The following is a 22,830-nucleotide window of genomic DNA, read 5'->3' on the forward strand; positions in this document are numbered from 1 at the left end:
GGCTTAGGCGGATCTGATTGAATAGATGTGAACAAACAGATATGCTTTCAAAGTGCGTCGTTAGATTTGTAGCTTTCTTTGCCTTTTCCGCGTCACTTTATACACAGAAGATCTCCGCTAAACATAGAATCAAGCTGTGACAGCCAATAACTTCGGAACGAAGCTGACTACAATTATAAAATTGTCAATGTCTTTGCAATTGTTACGAACAAGCAAAGCATAAAAACATGTTTCAAATGAACCGAGATGACTGCATTAAAAGATACATTCAGTAGGCCTATAGGCTAAACAGGGTTTGTACATTTAAATACATGTCATGTTATATTTTGCTAATTGTAGGCTACACTGTCAAATTTTTGCCTCAATATACAGTAAATGACCAAAAGTATGTGGACACCTGCTCGTCGAACATTTCATTCCAAAATCATGGGCATTAATATGGAGTTGATCCCTCCTTTGCTGCTATAACAGCCTCCACTCTTCTGGGAAGGTTTTCCACTAGATGTTGAAACATTGATGCTGGGACTTGCTTCCATTCAGCCACAAGAGCATTATTGATGTCGGGCACTGATTAGGGCGATTAAGCCTGGCTCGCAGGCGGCGTTCCAATTAATCCCAAAGGTGTTTGTTGGGATTGAGGTCAGGGCTCTGTGCAGGACAGTTAAATTCTTCCACAACGATCTCGACAAAGAATTTCTGTGCGGACCTCCCTTTGTGACCAGGGGCATTGTCATACTGAAACAGGAAAGGGCCTTCCCCAAACTGTTGCAACAAAGTTGGACGCACAGAATCATCTAGAATGTCATTGTATGCTGTAGTGTTAAGATTTCCCTACAATGGAACTAAGGGGCCTAGTCCGAACCATGAAAAACAGCCGTAGACCATTATTCCTCCTCCACCAAACTTTACAGTTGGCACTGTGCATTGGGTCAGGTAGAATTCTCCTGGCATCCACCAAACCCAGATTCGTCCGTTGGACTGCCAGATGGTAAAGCTTGATTTCCACTGCTCCAGAATCCAATGGTGGCAAGCTTTACACCACTCCAGCAGACGCTTGGCATTGCACATGGAGATCTTCAGACGTACAGTTCTTGTGTTGATGTTGCTTCCAGAGGTGGTTTGGAACTCGTTAGTGAGTGTTGCAACCGAGGACAGACGCTACGCGCTTAAGCACTCGGCAGTCCCGTTCTGTGAGCTTGTGTGGCCTACCACTTCACGGCTGAGCCGTTGTTGCTCCTAGATGTTTCCACTTCTCAATAACATCACTTACCGTTCACCGGGGCAGCTCTAGCAGGGCAGAAATTTTGACGAACTGACTTGTTGGAAAGGTATCATCCTATGACGGTGCCAAATTGAAATTCACTGAGCTCTTCAGTAAGGCCAATCTACTGCCAATGTTTGTCTATGGAGATTGCATGGCGTTGAGCTCGGTTTTATACATGTGGCTGAAATAGCCGAATCCACTCATTTGAAGTGGTGTCCACATACTGTTCTTTTGTATATATAGTGTATTTCATGTGTGACAACCTGTGCAATGATGCGCCACATATGTGATTTGGTGCATTATGATAGGGTAAGCATTAGCCTAGAATAAGCTACCTAAATATTTCCAGCCATAACGTGATAATATCGCTCTATAATATCTGTCGTCAGTATTGTGGAATGTTAAAGGTAATATTCTAATGGAGAAAGCTGATATGAGAGCAGTGCTGCCTTTCTTTCAATCCTGTCAGTGTCGACACGTGATCCAACGACGCACTTACCTAACGTCCTTTCCGCGTGGTGTTTTGGGAATCGCATGCTGCATCTGTTTGTAGGAACAATGCATTTTTTTAAAGCACTTGTAAGCCCAAGGTCCATCGCTATCGGGAAACCTGGTCCTGGTCAAAAGTAGTGCACTACTGTATGTGGGGAATATGGTGCCATTTTGGACGGAACCATCAATATCTACTCTCTTTTGACTGAGAACTGTGAACTGCAAATTAGATTTGCTCTGCTGCCTACCAAACATGAAGCGCAGTAAAGAACGACCAAAGAAAACACACAAGTAAAATGTGACAACGTAAATGATTCAGGAGAAATGCAGTCATTTGCACACTAGTGCTCTATTCAAATCCGTATCGTGAAGTTCAGCGCTACAGCGTGATTTAATGTAAAGGCAATGTTCCCACGTTAGCCGAGACTGCATTCACGGTAAACGCGGCATATGTTCAATCGAACATTACCATCTCGCAATCTGTAGCGCTTCAGCGATAAAGATTGGATAGAGCCGTAGGGTTTACTACTTACTACGAGAAAATGAAAACCTAAAATCCCATCAATCACGCTCTGTAGGTTGTCTCTAGCCTGCCGATATTGCTGTCACGTACAGTAATCTCATGCAGGTTACAGACCTGCAGTATACACTTAGTACAGTGTCACGACTCCCTCTATATGATTACAACTAGACCAACAGCAACGGAGCTCTACTGTCGTAACCACACAGTCCAGTGAAATAAATGATCATTTAGTGACGTGCTCGTCTTCTGTCAGCCATTCAGAATTCAAGTGCACTCCAACCATCCCGTCCCGCCACCAAATATTATCTAGTTCAAAAGATGGAGCATAACAACAAGCAACTACTAGGCTATTCTATGTCTCCCTTCTGAAGTGCTTAGCGGTCATAGTGAGAAGTAGATATACAGAGGATAGATAGGGCGAGCAGGGTCACCTAAACTATGCACTGCCATTCCATACCACTTCTTTCTCTACTCGTATAATGTGTTCTCTGTCCAACCAAGATCAACTGCAAATAACAGGGTCTTTAAACGTCAAACTTCAACTTTTAACCCTGCAAATATACAGTAGATCAAATTAGCCTGTGTTTACAACCAAACTGGGATTTTTTAACACACCCCACCTAGAATGTACAACACTCCTTTCATCAAAATAATTGAAACATTGTGATTTCTCTATCATATTTGGCGCATTGCACAAAAAATAACCAAAATATTTTGCTGAAATCTATGGAGACGGTGAAGAGGAAGGTTCCAGAAACAACCAGTCCATGTGCTGTGACCTCCGAGTTGTGTGACATCACAAAAACCCTTTTGTCCTTTCATCACCACACTCCTGAGACTAGTCGAGAGTTCAGGGTCAAAGGTAAGGGCTTCAGTAGTAGTAACGTTGCATCTCTGTCCAGTTGGTGATCCAGTACTTTTTGCCTGCATCCTCCGTCTGGAAGCCAATGTTGAACTGGTAGCGCTCATCTTTACGGATTTTCACTCATTTACATTACATTTTACATTTAAGTCATTTAGCAGACGCTCTTATCCAGAGCGACTTACAAATTGGTGCATTCACCTTATGACATCCAGTGGAACAGCCACTTTACAATAGTGCATCTAAATCTTTTAAGCTTTATCCTATCCTAGGTATTCCTTGAAGAGGTGGGGTTTCAGGTGTCTCCGGAAGGTGGTGATTGACTCCGCTGTCCTGGCGTCGTGAGGGAGTTTGTTCCACCATTGGGGTGCCAGAGCAGCGAACAGTTTTGACTGGGCTGAGCGGGAACTGTACTTCCTCAGTGGTAGGGAGGCGAGCCGGCCAGAGTTGGATGAACGCAGTGCCCTTGTTTGGGTGTAGGGCCTGATCAGAGCCTGAAGGTACTGAGGTGCCGTTCCCCTCACAGCTCCGTAGGCAAGCACCATGGTCTTGTAGCGGATGCGAGCTTCAACTGGAAGCCAGTGGAGAGAGCGGAGGAGCGGGGTGACGTGAGAGAACTTGGGAAGGTTGAACACCAGACGGGCTGCGGCGTTCTGGATGAGTTGTAGGGGTTTAATGGCACAGGCAGGGAGCCCAGCCAACAGCGAGTTGCAGTAATCCAGACGGGAGATGACAAGTGCCTGGATTAGGACCTGCGCCGCTTCCTGTGTGAGGCAGGGTCGTACTCTGCGGATGTTGTAGAGCATGAACCTACAGGAACGGGCCACCGCCTTGATGTTAGTTGAGAACGACAGGGTGTTGTCCAGGATCACGCCAAGGTTCTTAGCGCTCTGGGAGGAGGACACAATGGAGTTGTCGACCGTGATGGCGAGATCATGGAACGGGCAGTCCTTCCCCGGGAGGAAGAGCAGCTCCGTCTTGCCGAGGTTCAGCTTGAGGTGGTGATCCGTCATCCACACTGATATGTCTGCCAGGCATGCAGAGATGCGATTCGCCACCTGGTCATCAGAAGGGGGAAAGGAGAAGATTAATTGTGTGTCGTCTGCATAGCAATGATATGAGAGACCATGTGAGGTTATGACAGAGCCAAGTGACTTGGTGTATAGCGAGAATAGGAGAGGGCCTAGAACAGAGCCCTGGGTGACACCAGTGGTGAGAGCGCGTGGTGAGGAGACAGATTCTCGCCACGCCACCTGGTAGGAGCGACCTGTCAGGTAGGACGCAATCCAAGCGTGGGCCGCGCCGGAGATGCCCAACTCGGAGAGGGTGGAGAGGAGGATCTGATGGTTCACAGTATCGAAGGCAGCCGATAGGTCTAGAAGGATGAGAGCAGAGGAGAAAGAGTTAGCTTTAGCAGTGCGGAGTGCCTCCGTGATACAGAGAAGAGCAGTCTCAGTTGAATGACTAGTCTTGAAACCTGACTGATTTGGATCAAGAAGGTCATTCTGAGAGAGATAGCAGGAGAGCTGGCCAAGGACGGCACGTTCAAGAGTTTTGGAGAGAAAAGAAAGAAGGGATACTGGTCTGTAGTTGTTGACATCGGAGGGATCGAGTGTAGGTTTTTTCAGAAGGGGTGCAACTCTCGCTCTCTTGAAGACGGAAGGGACGTAGCCAGCGGTCAAGGATGAGTTGATGAGCGAGGTGAGGTAAGGGAGAAGGTCTCCGGAAATGGTCTGGAGAAGAGAGGAGGGGATAGGGTCAAGCGGGCAGGTTGTTGGGCGGCCGGCCGTCACAAGACGCGAGATTTCATCTGGAGAGAGAGGGGAGAAAGAGGTCAAAGCACAGGGTAGGGCAGTGTGAGCAGAACCAGCGGTGTCGTTTGACTTAGCAAACGAGGATCGGATGTCGTCGACCTTCTTTTCAAAATGGTTGACGAAGTCGTCTGCAGAGAGGGAGGAGGAGGGGGGAGGGGGAGGAGGATTCAGGAGGGAGGAGAAGGTGGCAAAGAGCTTCCTAGGGTTAGAGGCAGATGCTTGGAATTTAGAGTGGTAGAAAGTGGCTTTAGCAGCAGAGACAGAAGAGGAAAATGTAGAGAGGAGGGAGTGAAAGGATGCCAGGTCCGCAGGGAGGCGAGTTTTCCTCCATTTCCGCTCGGCTGCCCGGAGCCCTGTTCTGTGAGCTCGCAATGAGTCGTCGAGCCACGGAGCGGGAGGGGAGGACCGAGCCGGCCTGGAGGATAGGGGACATAGAGAGTCAAAGGATGCAGAAAGGGAGGAGAGGAGGGTTGAGGAGGCAGAATCAGGAGATAGGTTGGAGAAGGTTTGGGCAGAGGGAAGAGATGATAGGATGGAAGAGGAGAGAGTAGCGGGGGAGAGAGAGCGAAGGTTGGGACGGCGCGATACCATCCGAGTAGGGGCAGTGTGGGAAGTGTTGGATGAGAGCGAGAGGGAAAAGGATACAAGGTAGTGGTCGGAGACTTGGAGGGGAGTTGCAATGAGGTTAGTGGAAGAACAGCATCTAGTAAAGATGAGGTCAAGCGTATTGCCTGCCTTGTGAGTAGGGGGGGAAGGTGAGAGGGTGAGGTCAAAAGAGGAGAGGAGTGGAAAGAAGGAGGCAGAGAGGAATGAGTCAAAGGTAGACATGGGGAGGTTAAAGTCACCCAGAACTGTGAGAGGTGAGCCGTCCTCAGGAAAGGAGCTTATCAAGGCATCAAGCTCATTGATGAACTCTCCAAGGGAACCTGGAGGGCGATAAATGATAAGGATGTTAAGCTTGAAAGTACACTCCATAGTACTTTGGCATAATCTGGTAGTAGATGGCCCGCTTGAAGAAGCCAAGCTGTTGGGAAGACAGACAACACAGTAGGGAAAGCCATATTCAAATAGTGTTGATTTTCGAATTGTTGATTTTTAAAAAATTTAACAATCACAAAATCTGAAGGCTAAACTAAGGAATTAGACAAAAATAGACCATGTAGGTCAGTCGAAGAAATACATTTTCCCATAGAGTAAAAAACAGATTGAAGAGGAGAGAGAGTAAAGGCATTCATCAGGAGAGTGAGAGACACGTTGTGTCTATGGCCTCTAATTGACCATACACCTGTCTAGATATTATGTTATATTCAGTATCAGAATGAATAGATCATGGACTCATGGTTAATTATTCTAATCTCCTGTCCTCGCCAGTAGATAGGGTTCTTTACGACGCGTCCGCACGGTAATGGCTGCCTGCGGCTCGGTGGTATGAGGTTGTTCAGCCTCCACCCCTCGTTTGGGACGCTTGCTCCTGTTCTCGGACAACTGGGGGGAGAGAGAGAGAGACAGACAGGAGAGGAAGAGAGGGGGAATAAGGGAGAAAAAGTGATTAGAGGAAGAGACAAAAAGGAGAGGAGGTGGAGGGGAAGAACCACACTGCATTACATAATTACTGGTGTGGAAATGAAGACAACTCCTGCATATCTTCCCAAAATACCATTGACCTTTTCAGTCTATCTTTGTGCAGACATAATTATATTTAGCCTGTTTTAGACTTGTGAGTCAGGTCCAAGTCTGGTTTCATTGGGTGTTTTGTTCCAAATAGTATTCCTTATTTCAAATATTGGTGATTAACTGTGGGTGTAAACACAGATTATGTTAGAAGCCCCCCCAATAAATAAAATAAAAACAGATTAGTTGAGGGACCTTTATATTTTGAAAAGGCCTCCGCTGCTGGAACGTGTCCCTTCCTCCGCCCCCACTGACTGCTTTGTTCTCACTCTTGGTTGTTACAAGCAGCGAGGCAGTGTGTGAGTGAGGGGAAAATGTAGCACCACCATAATTACTCGCCGCACTGGGGAAAGTAATTGTTGTTGGCGACAACAAAGTATGTTTAAGTAAAAAGTTTATGAATGTGAATTAACTTTGATATGTGAACGAACGTGAGCAACCATAAGCTTTCTCCCGGCTAGTAGCTTTACATGTAGATTTGTTAGTTTAGTCATTTTTTTGCTGTGTCAGACAGGCAGAGAGGGAGAGAGAGAGGGAGAGAGAGAGAGGACACAAATCAACAGGTAAGAGATTGAGAAGTGCCTCTCCAAGCCCATAGAGTTCATAGGCTGATGATCTGTCATAGTGTGAATCTGAGTTATCATATATGATCTCTGATGAAATGATAACACCTTAAGTCTAGAGGGTGTATTGCATGTGTTAACTTCATAAAGAGGTAAGGACCCCTTGCCGTGGCACACAGAATGGGGCGGGGGTGGCTGTTTCCATTGGTTGAGGTACGTTCTCATTCCACCACGCCTCGACACAACGTAGCATGCATCGTGAATCATGAGCAGTCAGCACGCCTTTTCCACAAAATGTACAGTCATTGCACTCTACAGTGCATTCGAAAAGTATTCAGACGCCTTCCTTTTCCCCACATTTTGTTACATTACGGCCTTATTCTAAAAGGAATTAAATAAAAAAAATCTACACACGATACCTCATAATGACAAAGCGAAAACAGGTCTTTAGACATTTTTGCAAGTGTATTTCAAATAAAAATTGAAATACCTTATTGACATAAGTATTCAGACCCTTTGCTATGAGACTTGAAATTGAGTTCAGGTGCATCCTGTTTCCATTGATCATCAACTTGATTGGACATGATTTGGAAAGGCACATAACTGTCTACATAAGGTCCCACAGTTGACATTGCATGTCAGAGCAAAAACCAAGTCATAAGGTCGAAGGAATTGTCCGTAGAGCTCCGAGACAGGATTGTGTCGAGGCACAGATCTGGGGAAGGGTATCAAAAAATGTCTGCAGCATTGAAGGTCTCCAAGAACACAGTGGCCTCCATCATTCATAAATGGAAGAAGTTTATAACCACCAAGACTCTTCCTAGAGCTGGCCGGCCGGCCAAACTGAGCAAACGGGGGAGAAGGGCCTTGGTCAGGGAAGTGACAAAGAATCCGATGGTCACTCTGACAGAGCACCAAAGTTCTTCTGTGGAGAAGGAATAACCTTCCAGAAGGACAACCATCTCTGCAGCACCACCAATCAGGCCTTTATGGTAGACTTGGAGACGGGACTGGGAGACTAGTCAGGATCGAGGGAAAGATGTATGGAGCAAAGTACAGAGAGATCCTTGATGAAAACCTGCTCCAGAGCGCTCAGGACCTCAGACTGGGGTGAAGGTTCACCTTCCAACAGGACAGCAACACTAAGCACACAAAAATGTCTTAGAACCTGTTTTCGCTTTGTCATTATGGGGTATTGTGTGTAGATTGATGAGGGGAAATATTTTGATCCTTTTTAGAATAAGGCTGTAAAGTAGCAAAATGTGGAAAAAGTCAAGGGGTCTGAATACTTCCCGAATGCACTGTATGTTTGTACAATTTGGTAAGTGTAATCAAAAAGTCAACACGCTGTTCTATAACAATGGTGTATATAAACCCTGGATTGCTGATGCTATGTATTGGCCATTGAGAGGCTTTGAAGCCCTTTTATTGTTATGTTTAGCTCACATAATATAATCTAAAAGTATGCATTAAGGTGTCTGTTATAAAAATAAATGTGTCAAAAATGACTGTAGACATTAATAAATGCATTTCTATATATGGGTTAGCTGGCATCTCACGAAAATGGCGTGTGCATTTCCTTGGGGCAGAAGTCAGCATATTGTTGTGATTCTGGATGGCCAAATTGCTTGCAAAAATGACAAGAAATTGCCATTTGGGGAATCGTGTCTCGTTTCAGCTCATTTCATGTTGTTATTGATACCATGTCTTGTTTTGAGGTGTTTTGATAGATGTCATGTCATTGCTAATATGGCAAAAAAATTGCTAGCTATCTTGTCAGTTTATCCATAATCTTTGGTTCTAGTGCCCTGTTCAGCTGGAGGACGGACATAACTAACATGCCTCTGATTCTAAAGAATCATGTCAGTTCAATTCATGGCATTTCTGTCAACAACAAGCCCAACACAAACCCACTGAGCTATATAATCCCCGCTCTGCCCATCGCTTGTCTGTTTGGAAAGCCTCGGCGATCCCGCCCACAGCCGACCCGTTCCGTGTGCCGCGCGAGGGGCTTCTCTGGAGGAGAGAGGCAGACTTGATGATACCCATGGACAGACCGTTTGAGAGAGAGAGGCTACAAACCAACAGGTAAGATAGTGAGAAGTGCCTCTCCAAGCTCATAGTTCATAGACTGAATGATCTCTGATGAAGTGATAACAGATTAAGTCTCGAGGGTGTATTGCATGTGTGAACTTAATGCAGGAGAGAGTCAGCCATGATGATATTTTATTTTTGATAATTGTGGAGTGGAGACTGATTCATTTCAGTTTGACCTTTAAAAAAAAATCTAAACAGTTTTGAACAGTGCATGTTGATGGTTATTATTACAGTATAATAACTGTATTATAAGTTGAAAATATGACATTATGTTTAAAACCATACTTTATATAGAGCAGCATTAGTAACAACCTGGCAGGGGCAAAGAAATTGTACAAAATGGTTGTTTAGTTGAATATATCCACATTAACAGTCAGACTGGTATTCAGTACAGTATGAATGGCCATGGCCCAAAGACTGATTGGACTGTACCAGAGTAAGTGCCCCTCTGCAAGGCCCCCTTAGCCTTGTAAATGTGCACCTTTGTATGTTAAGATTTGTCTGTGTCCTTTTCTCAGAAGTCACTAGAAATTAGCATTTAAAACCTGTTTCTGTGGCCTCTGTAGACTCTGGTAACTCACCGTGAGGTTGAGCAGATTGACGATGTCCCCTGGAGGGACACAGTGTGTCTCAGTTGTCCCTTTGGTAACGATCTCAGTCAGGTAGAGAAGCCACTTCCCATTGGTCACCTCGTGGGGCAACTCAAACTCCATGGCCAGGGGTCCCCAGCGCACCCAGAGGCTCTACCTTCACTGACACCTGGTGGTAGAACGGTGGTATCACAGCCACCACAGGAAAAACACATGGCAACAGAACAGATATCGATATAAAAATGACAATGTATACAGAGCTTACGGGATTCCTCATTCTGTGTGACTACAAAGCATGTCTATTCTACATAAATCATTTATATCTAAATGTTCTGTAATGTGATCCAGTTTATTTGGGGTCTCTTCCCCCACAACATCACAAGAAGAAGCAGTGTGGTGTTTATAGTAATATTAACCGCACATTATCATTTTTTTCTGCCAACACCTAGCTACACCTAGCTACACCTAGCTCGCCCACACAACTCCAGACAACTGACAATCTGTCCAGAACATATTACTTCGCAAAACTGTTCAGCCTACAATTACAGCTCAGACTTAAAGGGAAGCATCACTCACTAGCCCACAACATAGCTGACGTTAGCTAAGTGCTGGTGTCTCACCTTGAAGGTCTATTCCACCAGACTGCCCACGTCACTGGTGGTGTTCATAGCTGACTCCCCCATCACCTTCCCGCTGAAGTAGGTCTGGACCAGGGGCTTGTCTCTGTTTAGAGGAGGAGGGGGGGGGGGGGGGTAGAGGAAGGAAGGAAGGAAAGAAGGATGGAAGAACAAGAAGAAGAAGAAGGGGGATGTCAACGGAAGTTAGATTGTGAAACAGGCTCTTGGCCTTGCATTAGGACAACGTGGTGTGTGTGCCTGAAGTTACACTAACATGGAAAAGGAAGTCTGGATGAAGTTCTCTGTCAGCAGGACCACAGTGTACAGGTCATTCTGCTCACTAAACCTGGAGAGACAACAGTGTTTATTTGGTTAGTTTATTTACCCAATTATATTCATATATCCCCCTCGGACATAAAGACTGACTGCTGTAAATATGAGATAATGATATGAGGATGTAGAGTGACGACAACTATCTCCTGTTGCTTACGTAGACAACAGGTGTTCAGGTTGATTCCGGATGTTTCAAAGATGAGCTGCAGAGAGACCTGCAAACCATGTGAGGGGTCGTGAGACTTGAACTATCACAAGGCACCATTACAGTAGGGTAAAACCAATGATGTGGTGTACTGTATAATCTCTATGGGTTAAAAGAGTATGGCCTTACCATCTCATTACTCCTCGGTGGATTCCCCAGCTCACAGATAACAGTCTTCTCGGCACTACATTCTACATCAGGATCCTACAAATAAATACACATAGTCAATCAAATGTATTTTATAAAGTCCTTTTCACATCAGCAGTTGTTACAGAGTGCTATTCTGATACCCAGCCTAAAACCCAAAAGGACAAGCAATGCAGATGCAGAAGCACAGTGGCCAGGACAAACTCCCCAGAAAGGCAGGTACCTAGGAAGAAACCTAGAGAGGAACCAGGCTCCGAGGGGTGGCCAGTCCTCTTCTGGAGATTAAAAGAGCACATAGCCATTTATGCCAGATCGTTCTTCAAGACGTTCAAACTTTCTTCTAGTAATAACCACAGTGATTATAGAGGGTGCAACAGCTCACGAGTAAATATCAGTTGGCATTATGACACTATTACCTGTATGTACAGAACATAGTTGACAGAGCAATTAAAGTCAATGGACCTGTCAATAGTCAGACTTCACCTAACCCTTTGTCACTCTCTGGTGGATGTACCCGGGAACGCACGCTAGAGTATCTGAGAGTGGAGGGGATGGAGATGTTGAGCATGGCTTGGTGGGCGTCCTCAGCTACCTTCCCAGGGCCAGGCAGGTTAGTTACCTCCACTAGTAGCATCATCTTCTTCACATTATTGCCGTACTGCCGCGATGGGTGGTTCCCCTGGCTGTATGCACACAGAACATCACAGTTCATGTATAAGGGACCATGGACAAAATATTGCGCCAGAGGGAAATCGTGTGAATCTGAAGCACTGGGGTCCAAACCAATTTTTGGTGGGGACCTACATGATTTGATAGAGTTGAGGCTTGATCCATTTTAGATTGATTGGATTACAACATGCAGTTCTTAGAGTAACATCGACTTTCAATGTATTCAGACGGACGATCTGCCCGATACCACATGAATAACATATCTTCTTCTGTGTTTTCCACATACCTGGGGTAAGGCTTCAGTCTCTCGTTAGCAAACTTAGCTGTTCGCTGCAGGTTACTGGTGCACTTGTTGTCTGAGCCACACTCCTTCTGAAAGTTGATCTGCAAAAAAACGGGAAGAAAGAGTTTGAAAACACACATGACTACGTACTCACTGGAATCAGGTTATTCCTAAATCAGTAACATACCGCCTTCCTCTCACTAATTTTCTGTTTGTGGCTCAATACAGGGTAGGAGTCCAGGTTCTACAGGGCTTTCCTGACTTTCTGTTCATCCAGGGACACATTCAGGGAGAAAACCACCGGCTCCAGTTTATCCCTCACATATTCCTGGAGAAGATGTGTAACGGTTGTCGTTGGTGGAAGGAGAAGAGGACCAAAGTGCAGCGTGGTACATATTCATAATACATTTAATAAAGAATGAATACTCGACAAACGAACAGTTCTGTAAGGTGCAAACAAAAACACTAAACAGAAAATAACTACCCACAACCCATAGTGGGAAAACAGGCTACCTAAGTATGATTCTCAATCAGAGACAACGATCGACACCTGCCTCTGATTGAGAACCATACTAGGCCAAACACATAGAAATATAACGACTAGAACAAAACATAGAAAAACAACATAGAATGCCCACCCCAACTCACGCCCTGAGCAACTAAAATAAATACATAAAAAAGGAACTAATGTCAGAACGTGACAAGATGACACAGATGAGTGTGTGTTCCTGTGTGATCAGTCATATGTGTGCGTGTGTGTGTGTGTGTCTGTCCTGTGTGATCAGTCACATGCGTGTCTGTGTGTACAGTATTTTACCTCTACTCTGAGCTCTAGCACCTGACACTCGGTCTTGGGAGATGGCATGTTGAGGAGGCCTGTGTAGGTGTCATGCTTCTTGACCAGGAAGTGAACTCGAGGGTTCCGGCGATCCATGTCAGCTTCCACTGTGTACTTCACCGCTACACAGGGAGGAAAGACAAAAGTAGTTAGATGTACAGCCAGAAATAAGTACAGGCCAGGTGTATATACTGTGTGAGGATGTATTAGAAAAGGAATGACACTTGTGTTTTTCTTGAAACCTTTGTTCCCATTGCTGAGAGTGTAGGAGAAACAGACTGTTATGGTCAAACTGTAGGAGACATAGAGAAGAGATGCCAATGCTTCATTTTAATGGGTCCTTATTACAATGTTATTACATACAGTATGTAAGTACACTGTAACAAGTATCGTAATTAAATTGTATTAATTCATAGTTACACTGTACTAACAACATGTAGCTGGTGGTAATTGCAGTCTGTAATTACAGAGGCGTAGCAACAAATGCATGTTGCCATGATTGTTACAAATGTTAAAGTTTCTGATAGCATACGAAAGCACAATACTTCAGCCTGCACAAACCAACTGATAAGTGTTGAAAGTGTCGTAGCTGAATCAGAATTAGTTAGGTAACATAGATAAATAAGATGTTTTATTTACTTTATACTTGTCATTGGAATGTCTTCTTTTGGACTATATTGTTGGCAGTTGCATTTTCCTTTCTCCTCTAGGGAAAAGTCACTTGGGGCCCAGAGAGGGGAGAGGTCAGGCTTTTCTTTTACATGTCTGGTAATATGCAGAATATCAGAAAGGGAGAAGTCAGGTTTGAACATTGTCTTCATAGGTGAATATATCTGTGAAACCATGTGAAGGGCTCCACTATGTCTGTACTCCAATCACTCCCTCATTTTCCCATTGGGGGGGAGGAGTATGGCAGTGTCTGGAACCATTGTATTACCCCTCTGATGTTGAACTTATCTTTCATAGTATATGACCTAGAGGTTCACTCCCCTTAGTGAGCTTCTCCAGGAGTGGGGAGAAGAGGGGGTGTATTTGAGATGGGAGTATCTAGAATTTACAATTGATATATGCCATTGGATGAGGTAATGTTTTGGTACTAAGAAGTACCAAGAACGAGATTAGAACCTCGTCTTAGAGAGCAAACTGAACAATAATTTATAGCTAATGCTATCTGGCTATGGAATACTCCTCTCTAAAGTAAAAGGCCCTTGGTGAAGTTCCTAAGATCTGTGGTTCGTCATGTAAGTTGAGAGGGGTGTATCTTGGCTATAAAAGACACTAAGTATTTTTTGTTAGCACTCTCAGAGAATTCATTTATAGACACTGAATTGATCTGAGAGTCAAAGGGCTATGGTGAAGCTCATATAATTAAAGATGGAGTTTAAAATATAACTCTGACTTGTGTGTGGTTTGTAAACTCTCCTCATTTAGTAATACAGGAAATTACCACGACAAATGTCGACCACCTCATTCACACAACTCTGAATAAAAGGGCTCTGGAGTCTGATCCCCAGGCCCAGGTCAAGCTTTCGTTTCAAATTCATGGAAGTCATTACACAATTACAGACAGGCAACATGAAAAACGACAAGTAATCTAGTAAAAATCGTAGAAATCACAGGAGTATAACGAAGTCATTAAACAGCAAATTAAAAACATTGACATTTCAAGAAATCAGCCTCAAAATCCTTCATCAATGATTTAAAAACCCAAATCAGGACAAGTTCTTCCAGTTTAAAAGTATTTTGTAAGGCCTTCCAAGCCGATGGTGCAGAGTACATAAAAGCCCTTTTACCAAATTCAGTTAGGTTATTTGGAACAGTTAGCAGAATAAAGTCCAGCGAACGAAGAGAGTACCCACCACATTTCTGAACAATAAAAATGCCCAAATAAAATGGTAGTAAAGCCAAAATGGCTTTGTAAATACAAGTATACCAGTGACTGAGCCTACGAGTGACTAAAGAAGGCCAGCCAACCCTGGTATTCAAAGTGCAGTGGTGCGTAAGGGTTTTGCAGTTTAAAATACATCTCAATGCTCCATGGTAAAGGGGGTAAATTGATCTCAAACACTTAATGGAAGCGTTCATATATAAAATTTCACCGTAGTCTACTATAGGCATAAATGTAGCTGATACAAGCCTCCTTCTGGCTTCAAAAGAAAAACAGGCCTTATTCATAAAATAAAATCCCAACTTCAGCTTACATTCTTTTGTAAGTTGTTGAATATGCAATTTAAAAGAGAGCCATCATCATTTAAAATTCCAATATATTTATATGAGGTTACAGCCTCAATCTCATTGCCCTGACAGGTAGTAATAGGTGAAAGGTTCAGAGGTCTATTTTTTTGCTTTAGAAAACACCATTAGTTGAGTTTTGTCAGCATTGAGGATAAGCTTTAATTGACACAAGGTACGTTGAACAGTATAAAAAGCCGTTTGCAAATCTGGAAAGCTTTTGTGAGAGACGAGGCACAACAATAAATAACAATATCATCAGCATAAAAGTGAAGTTGCGCATTTTGCATATTTTTGTCTAAATTATTTATATAAATACTGAATGAGATGGGACCAAGTATAGAGCCCTGGGGCACACCATTACAGACAGACAATTTAACAGACATAAGCCCATCAAATTGAGTGCACTGAGTTCTATCAGACAGATAATTAGCAAACCATGCAACTGCATGAGCCGAAAGACCTACGCTCGACAATCTCTACCTCGGTATAGCATGATCAACTGTATCAAAAACCTTAGCGAGATCAATAAAAAGTGAGACCCAGTGCTGTTTTTTTTTCAAGGGCTTCAGTGATATCATTTAAAACCTTCATGGCTGCTGTAATTGTGCTATGCTTCTTCCTGAAACCCGATTGGTACAGTGATAAAATAGAGTTAGTATATAACAAATGATTTTTGCTGTTCTCTAACAAGGGTTTCAAGTATTTTCCGCCAGGGGTGACAGCTTTGAGATTGGCCTATAATTATTTTAAAGAGTTGGATCTCCCCCTTTTAAAAGTGGTAGGACAAATGCTGATTTCCAGATCTTTGGGATTTCATTACATTCCAGGGTTAGATTGAACAGATATGTACGTAGTTCAGCTATGAAATCAACTGCCAGATTTAAAAAATAGGGATCAAGATGATCAGGACCTGCAGGCTTTCTCTGTTATACGCATTTCAGGGCTTTATGTACCTCCTGCACTGAGAATGGCAAAAAGCTAAATGTTTGACCAGCTCTCACTGATTCATCCACACAGGGTTTTACAGAGACAAAGGACACTGAATCAAACAGCCTACAAAGTGCTCATTGCAACAATTTAGCATTTCAGTTTTGTCATTTGCAGCAACAGAGTCCTTCAATACACATGACGGTAATTCATTAACATGAATGTTACCAGACATACACTACCGTTCAAAAGTTTGGGGGTCACCTAGAAATATCCTTGTTTTTGAAAGAAAAGCACATTTTTTTGTCCATTAAAATAACATAAAATTGAGAAATACAGTGTAGACATTGTTAATGTTGTAAATGACTATCGTATGTGGATACGGCTGATTTTTTATGGAATATCTACATAGGCGAGAAACAGACGCCTCACAAGTCCTCCACTGGCAGCTTCATTAAATAGTACCCGCAAAACACCTGTCTCGACGTCAACAGTGAAGAGGCTACTCCGGAATACTGGCCTTCTAAGCAGAGTTGCAAAGAAAAAGCCATATCTCAGACTGTCCAATAAAAAGAAAAGATTAAGATGGGCGAAATAACACAGACACTGGACAGACAGACGAAGACTGTAAAAAAGTGTTATGGACAGACAAATCTAAGTTTGAGGTGTTCGGATCACAAAGAAGAACATTCGCGAGACGCAGAAAAAATTTAAAGATGCCGGAGGAGTGCTTGACGCCATCTATCAAGCATGGTGGAGGCAATGTGATGGTCTGATGGTGCTTTGGTTGGGGTAAAGTGGGATCTTGAAGAAGGAAGGTTATCACTCCATTTTACAATGCCATTCCATACCCTGTGGACAGCGCTTAATTGGAGCCAATTTCCTCCTACAACAGGACAATGACCCAAAGCTCTAAACTATGCAATAACTATTTAGGGAAGAAGCAGTCAGCTGGTATTCTGTCTATAATGGAGTGGCCAACACAGTCATTGGATCTCAACCCTATTGAGCTGTTGTGAGAGCAGCTTGACCGTATGGTACTTAAGAAGTGCCCATCAAGCCAATCCAACTTGTGGGAGGTGCTTCAGGAAGCATGAGGTGAAATCTCTTCAGATGACCTCAACAAATTGACAACTAGAATGCCAAAGGTCTGCAAGGCTGTAATTGCTGCAAATGGAGGATTCTTTGACGAAAGCAACAACATAATTATTATTTCAATTAAAAATCATTATTTGGCCTCCCGGGTGGCGCAGTGGTCTAGGGCACTGCATCGCAGTGCTAACTGCGCCACCAGAGTCTCTGGGTTCGCGCCCAGGCTCTGTCGCAGCCGGCCGCGACCGGGAGGTCCGTGGGGCGACGCACAATTGGGCTAGCGTCGTCCGGGTTAGGGAGGGTTTGGCCGGTAGGGATATCCTTGTCTCATCGCGCTCCAGCGACTCCTGTGGCGGGCCGGGCGCAGTGCGCGCTAACCAAGGGGGCCAGGTGCACGGTGTTTCCTCCGACACATTGGTGCGGCTGGCTTCCGGGTTGGAGGCGCGCTGTGTTAAAGAAGCAGTGCGGCTTGGTTGGGTTGTGCTTCGGAGGACGCATGGCTTTCGACCTTCGTCTCTCCCGAGCCCGTACGGGAGTTGTAGCGATGAGACAAGATAGTAATTACTAGCGATTGGATACCATGAAAATTGGGGAGAAAAGGGGATAAAAAAAATAAATAAAAAATAATAATAATAATTATTTACAACCTTGTCAACGTCTTTACTATATTTCCTATTCATTTTGCAACTAATTTCATGTATGTTTTAAAGGAAAACAAGGACATTTCTAAGTGACCCCAAACTTTTGAACGGTATTGTAGACTTAATAGCCTTCCAAGACTTTCTTGGGTCATTCAGGTTATCAGTGGTAACAGACATAAAATATTCTGACTTGGCCTTCTTGAGAAGAGAAGGACAATTGTTTCGTAACTGCCTAAAAAGAAGCCAATCAGCATCAGAACATGATTTCCTTGCTTTAGCACAGGCTAGATTACGTTCGTGAATTATACAAGACAGCTCAGAAGAAAACCATGGATTATCCCATCCTTTAACTGGAAAAAAACATAATTAAAGAATTTCCAGGCAGTTTCCACATCAGGAATAAGCTCAATCTTGCTCCAGTCAAAATAAAATCAAAACAAATCATGAAAGAAAGCCTGCTCATTAAAACTCTTCAAATTTCTCTTACGAATAAAGCGTGGGTTTGTCTTGGTAACCTTAGAATTTCTAACAGCAACATCAGCACAATGGTCACTTAAATCATTACAAAAAACACCAACCGTGGAACATTTGTCAATATCAAATCAATCAGGGTAGATTTCTCTGGACATTTGAGATTTGGGCAGGTGGGTGAGTTAATCAACTGGGTAAGATTCATAGAATTACAAAACATTTTAAAAAACATCAGACGCTGGCTTTAACCAACACCAGTTGAGATCACCAATCCAGATCATTTCACTGTAAAGAAGTTTAGACATAAGGTGCATCAGAGAAGAAAATGCATCACAGAGAGCAGAGGGGGGTCTATAACAGCCAATCACAGTTATAGAGAGACCCCTTTAAACCTCAAGATTCAAAGCAAGAAATTCCAACTGTTTATAAATAGTTTCAGACTTTGCCACACTTACAAGGAATGTAGTCTTTACATATATAGCCACACCCCCACTCGATCAGTGTGACACACATTGTAACTAACCATTCATACAAATATCCTTATCAAGAACAGACTTGCTGAGCCAGGTTTCAGAAAACATAATTAAATCAGCATCAGTTGATTTAGCCCAAATCTTAACCCCATCAATTTTTGACAACACATTTAATTGAAAAATACCAAAACCAGAACTAGATTTAAAATCAGAAGGGGTTTGGAGACAATGCATATCAAGGCCAGGGTTAGGTTGCACGTTACCTGATATCAACAAAAGAAGAATAGCTAGGCACCTCTGTTTAATAACATTGCACGGCTTCTCTTTTTTAAGAGACCTACTGCAAGCGAATTCTACAAGTGAGTTTCCAGACAATAGAAAACAGTCATTTAAAACCATTAGACTTTGATAGTGACACAAGTTTGTACTGTTCACATCATGCCACAAATGCATCGGCACTTGGACGAGTGGACCTAGGGAAAAATTTGCGAGTTACCGCAGACAAAATGTCTAATGGAAGGGAGAGCACATTGTCACCCGGCTACCCCAACCCTGGCCAACAGCTTCGACACCCCCCGCAGCTACTTGCCCAAGCCTCCCTAGCTTCTCCTTCACCCAAATCCAGATAGCAGATGTTCTGAAAGAGCTGCAAAACCTGGACCCGTACCCGTACAAATGAGCTGGACTAGACAATCTCGACCCTCTCATTCTAAAATGATCCGCAGCCATTGTTGCAACCCCTATTACCAGTCGGTTCAACTCGCTTTCGTATCGTCCGAGATCCCTAAAGATTGGAAAGCTGCCGCGGTCATCCCCCTCTTCAAAGACCCAAACTGTTATAGACCTATATCCATCCTGCCCTGCCTTTCTAAAGTCTTAGAAAGCCAAGTTAATAAACAGATCACTGACCATTTCGAATCCCACCGTACCTTCTCCGCTATGCAATCCGGTTTCCGAGCTGGTCACGGGTGCACCTCAGCCACGCTCAAGGTACTAAACGATATCATAACCGCCATCGATAAAAGACAGTACTGTGCAGCCGTCTTCATTGTTCTGGCCAAGGCTTTTGACTCCGTCAATCACCGTATTCTTATCGGCAGACTCAACAGCCTTGGTTACTCAAATGACTGCCTCGCCTGGTTCACCAACAACTTCACGGACAGAGTTCAGTGTGTCAAATCGGAGGGCCTGTTGTCCGGACCTCTGGCAGTCTCTATGGGGGTGCCACAGGGTTAAATTCTCGGGCCGACTCTTTTCTCTGTATATTTCAACGATGTCGCTCTTGCTGCGGGTGATTCCCTGATCCACCTCTACGCAGATGACACCCTTCTGTATACATCAGGCCCTTCTTTGGACACTGTGTTAACTAACCTCCAAAAAGAGCTTCAATGCCATACAACACTCATTCCGTGGCCTCCAACTGCTCTTAAATGCTAGTAAAACCAAATGCCTGCTCTTCAACAGTTCACTGCCCGCACCCGCCCACCCGACTAGTATCACTACTCTGGACGGTTCTGACTTAGAGTATGTGGACAACTACAATTACCTAGGTGTCTAGCTAGACTCTAAACTCTCCTTCCAGACTCATATTAATCATCTCCAATCCAAAATGAAATCTAGATTCGGCTTCCTATTTCGCAACAAAGCCTCCTTCACTCACGCCGCCAAACATACCCTCGTAAAACTGACTATCCTACCAATCCTCGACTTCGGCAATGTCAAAATAGCTTCCAACACTCTACTCACAAACTGGATGCAGTCTATCACAGTGCCATCCGTTTTGTCACCAAAGCCCTTATACCACCCACCACTGCGACATGTATGCTCTAGTCGGCTGGCCCTCGCTACATATTCGTCGCCAGACCCTCTGGCTCCAGGTCATCTATAAGTCTATGCTAGGTAAAGCTCCGCCTTATCTCAGCTCACTGGTCACGATAACAACACCCACCCGTAGCACGCACTCCAACAGGTATATCTCACTGGTCATCCCCAAAGCCAACACCCACTTTGGCCGCCTTTCCTTCCAGTTCTCTGCTGCCAATGACTGGAATGAATTGAAAAAAATCGCTGAAGCTGGAGACTTATATTTCCCTCACTAACTTTAAACATCAGCTATCTGAGCAGCTAACCGATTGCTGCAGCTGTACATAGCCCATCTGTAAATAGGCCACCCAATCTACCTACCTCATCCCCATAATGTTTTAATTTACTTTTCTGCTTTTTTGCACACCATTATTTCTACTTGCACATCATCATCTGCTCATCTATCACTCCAGTGTTAATTTGCAAAATTGTAATTGCTTCGCTACTATGGCCTATTTATTGCCTTACCTCCCTACGCCATTTGCACACACTGTATATAGACTTTCTTATTTTTTCCTATTGTGTTATTGACTGTACGCTTGTTTTTTCCATGTGTAACTCTGTGTTGTTTTTTGTGTCGCACTGCTTTGCTTTATCTTGGCCAGGTCGCCGTTGTTGTTTTTTTTAAGTGCTTGAGCTCAGGGCGGTTCGCCTGGCACTCCAACAGTTCCTGCCCTACTTGAAGGGGAAGGCATGTCCTGGTCAGATCAGACAACATGTATATCAATCACCGGGGGGACTGAGATCATGGCACCTCCACGGACTATCACCTCCACGGACTATCAGGGGCTATCAGGCTGCTCCTGATAGCCCCATACTGGCCGAGATGACCATGGTTCAGCCTCCTGTTGTCCCTCCTCTTTGGGACCCCATGACAGCTTGCTGCTGAGACACGACCTGCTCTCTCAGGCTCGGGGGACGCTGTGGCATCCAGCTTTGGGCTTGGCCCCTGAGAGGCGTAAATGGGCTAGGACTTCAGGACAATTTGGTGAACACGTTGCACAACACCAGGGCTTCCTCCACCAACTTGTCATATCAAATGCGGTGGGGCATATTCTGTACTTGGTGTGAGGGGCATAATGTTGCCCACGAGTCGTGAGATGTACAAATGGTTTTACACTTTTTACAATCACTGCTTATTGCGGGCTGTACGGCATCTACTTTGATAGTGTACTTGGCCACAATTTTGGCATGCCATGATGATGGCCTGAGGGACCCGTGGGTGGCCACCCATTGCTCTCCAAGTTCATGAAGGGAGTTAGACGTGTGCATCGAGCCCCTGGTGTTAGCGTCTTTGAAGCACCTATCCATGAAGGTGGCATTCCTGTTGGCTATTACCTCCACTAAGAGGGTTAGTGAACTTCATGCTCTTTCAGTGAGCGCTGATTCTGCGCTCTGGCACACAGACGACAGTGCTCTGAAATCGTAGTAGATAGCTAGAGTGAATTTACGAACTCACCCTAGGCTGAAGATGACAAAGGTTAAGCACGGGATTCTAATATCCCATAACTCTTTGCAACAATGGGGCCAGCTATGCTAGTTAGCAACGGCGCTGGTCCCAGATTTGTGACGACGTTGTCTTAACCTGTGTATTTTCTACCTAGCTTTTACTTTCTGCTCTGCTCCTATCAGTACACTTGGAGTAGACCCAGTCGGTATTGGATATAACGTCACGCGGCCCTGCCCGCCTGTGGGGAAAACAACCTGTGGTTACCTAGGTTACCCCATTTGCTCACAGCAAAAACTTAACCTTTTTTCAAACATAATTTTCTTGTTTGCTTGTTTTAGTCAATTACAAAACTACATCCGTAGTATTGTCATTACTTAGAAAAACATAATATTGTAGGGCTTCCCTCATGCCCGTTTTCATGACGATGCTGGTAGTGAGTGCTAGCTAGCTAGCTACCAACCGTAACATTTAGCTAGCCAAGACCAACAACACAAACAAACGGACTGTACAGTCCACCCATTATGCCATCATTGACTTGAATGGAGACTTCTATTCCGTTCTATTAATTGTATTTCTATGGTGTGGCATGAGGTACTCTGTTCATGAATAATGTTTGCAACACCTTTTGATAATATTAACTTTTCCCAATGATTTTGTTTCAGAACTGAGGGCAGCTTGACAAAATGGCAGAACACTCTTTGGGGTTATTG

The 22,830-nt window shown here is 44.1% G+C and overlaps 1 pseudogene; it reads right to left on the reverse strand.

Moving 5' to 3' along the window:
- Positions 1 to 6,305: 6,305 nt before the first annotated feature.
- Positions 6,306 to 21,981, reverse strand: LOC129861410 (integrin alpha-3-like; annotated as a pseudogene).
- Between the last annotated feature and the right edge of the window lie 849 nt (positions 21,982 to 22,830).

This window comes from Salvelinus fontinalis, chromosome 8 (assembly GCF_029448725.1).
Source record: "Salvelinus fontinalis isolate EN_2023a chromosome 8, ASM2944872v1, whole genome shotgun sequence".
Lineage (NCBI taxonomy): Eukaryota > Metazoa > Chordata > Actinopteri > Salmoniformes > Salmonidae > Salvelinus > Salvelinus fontinalis.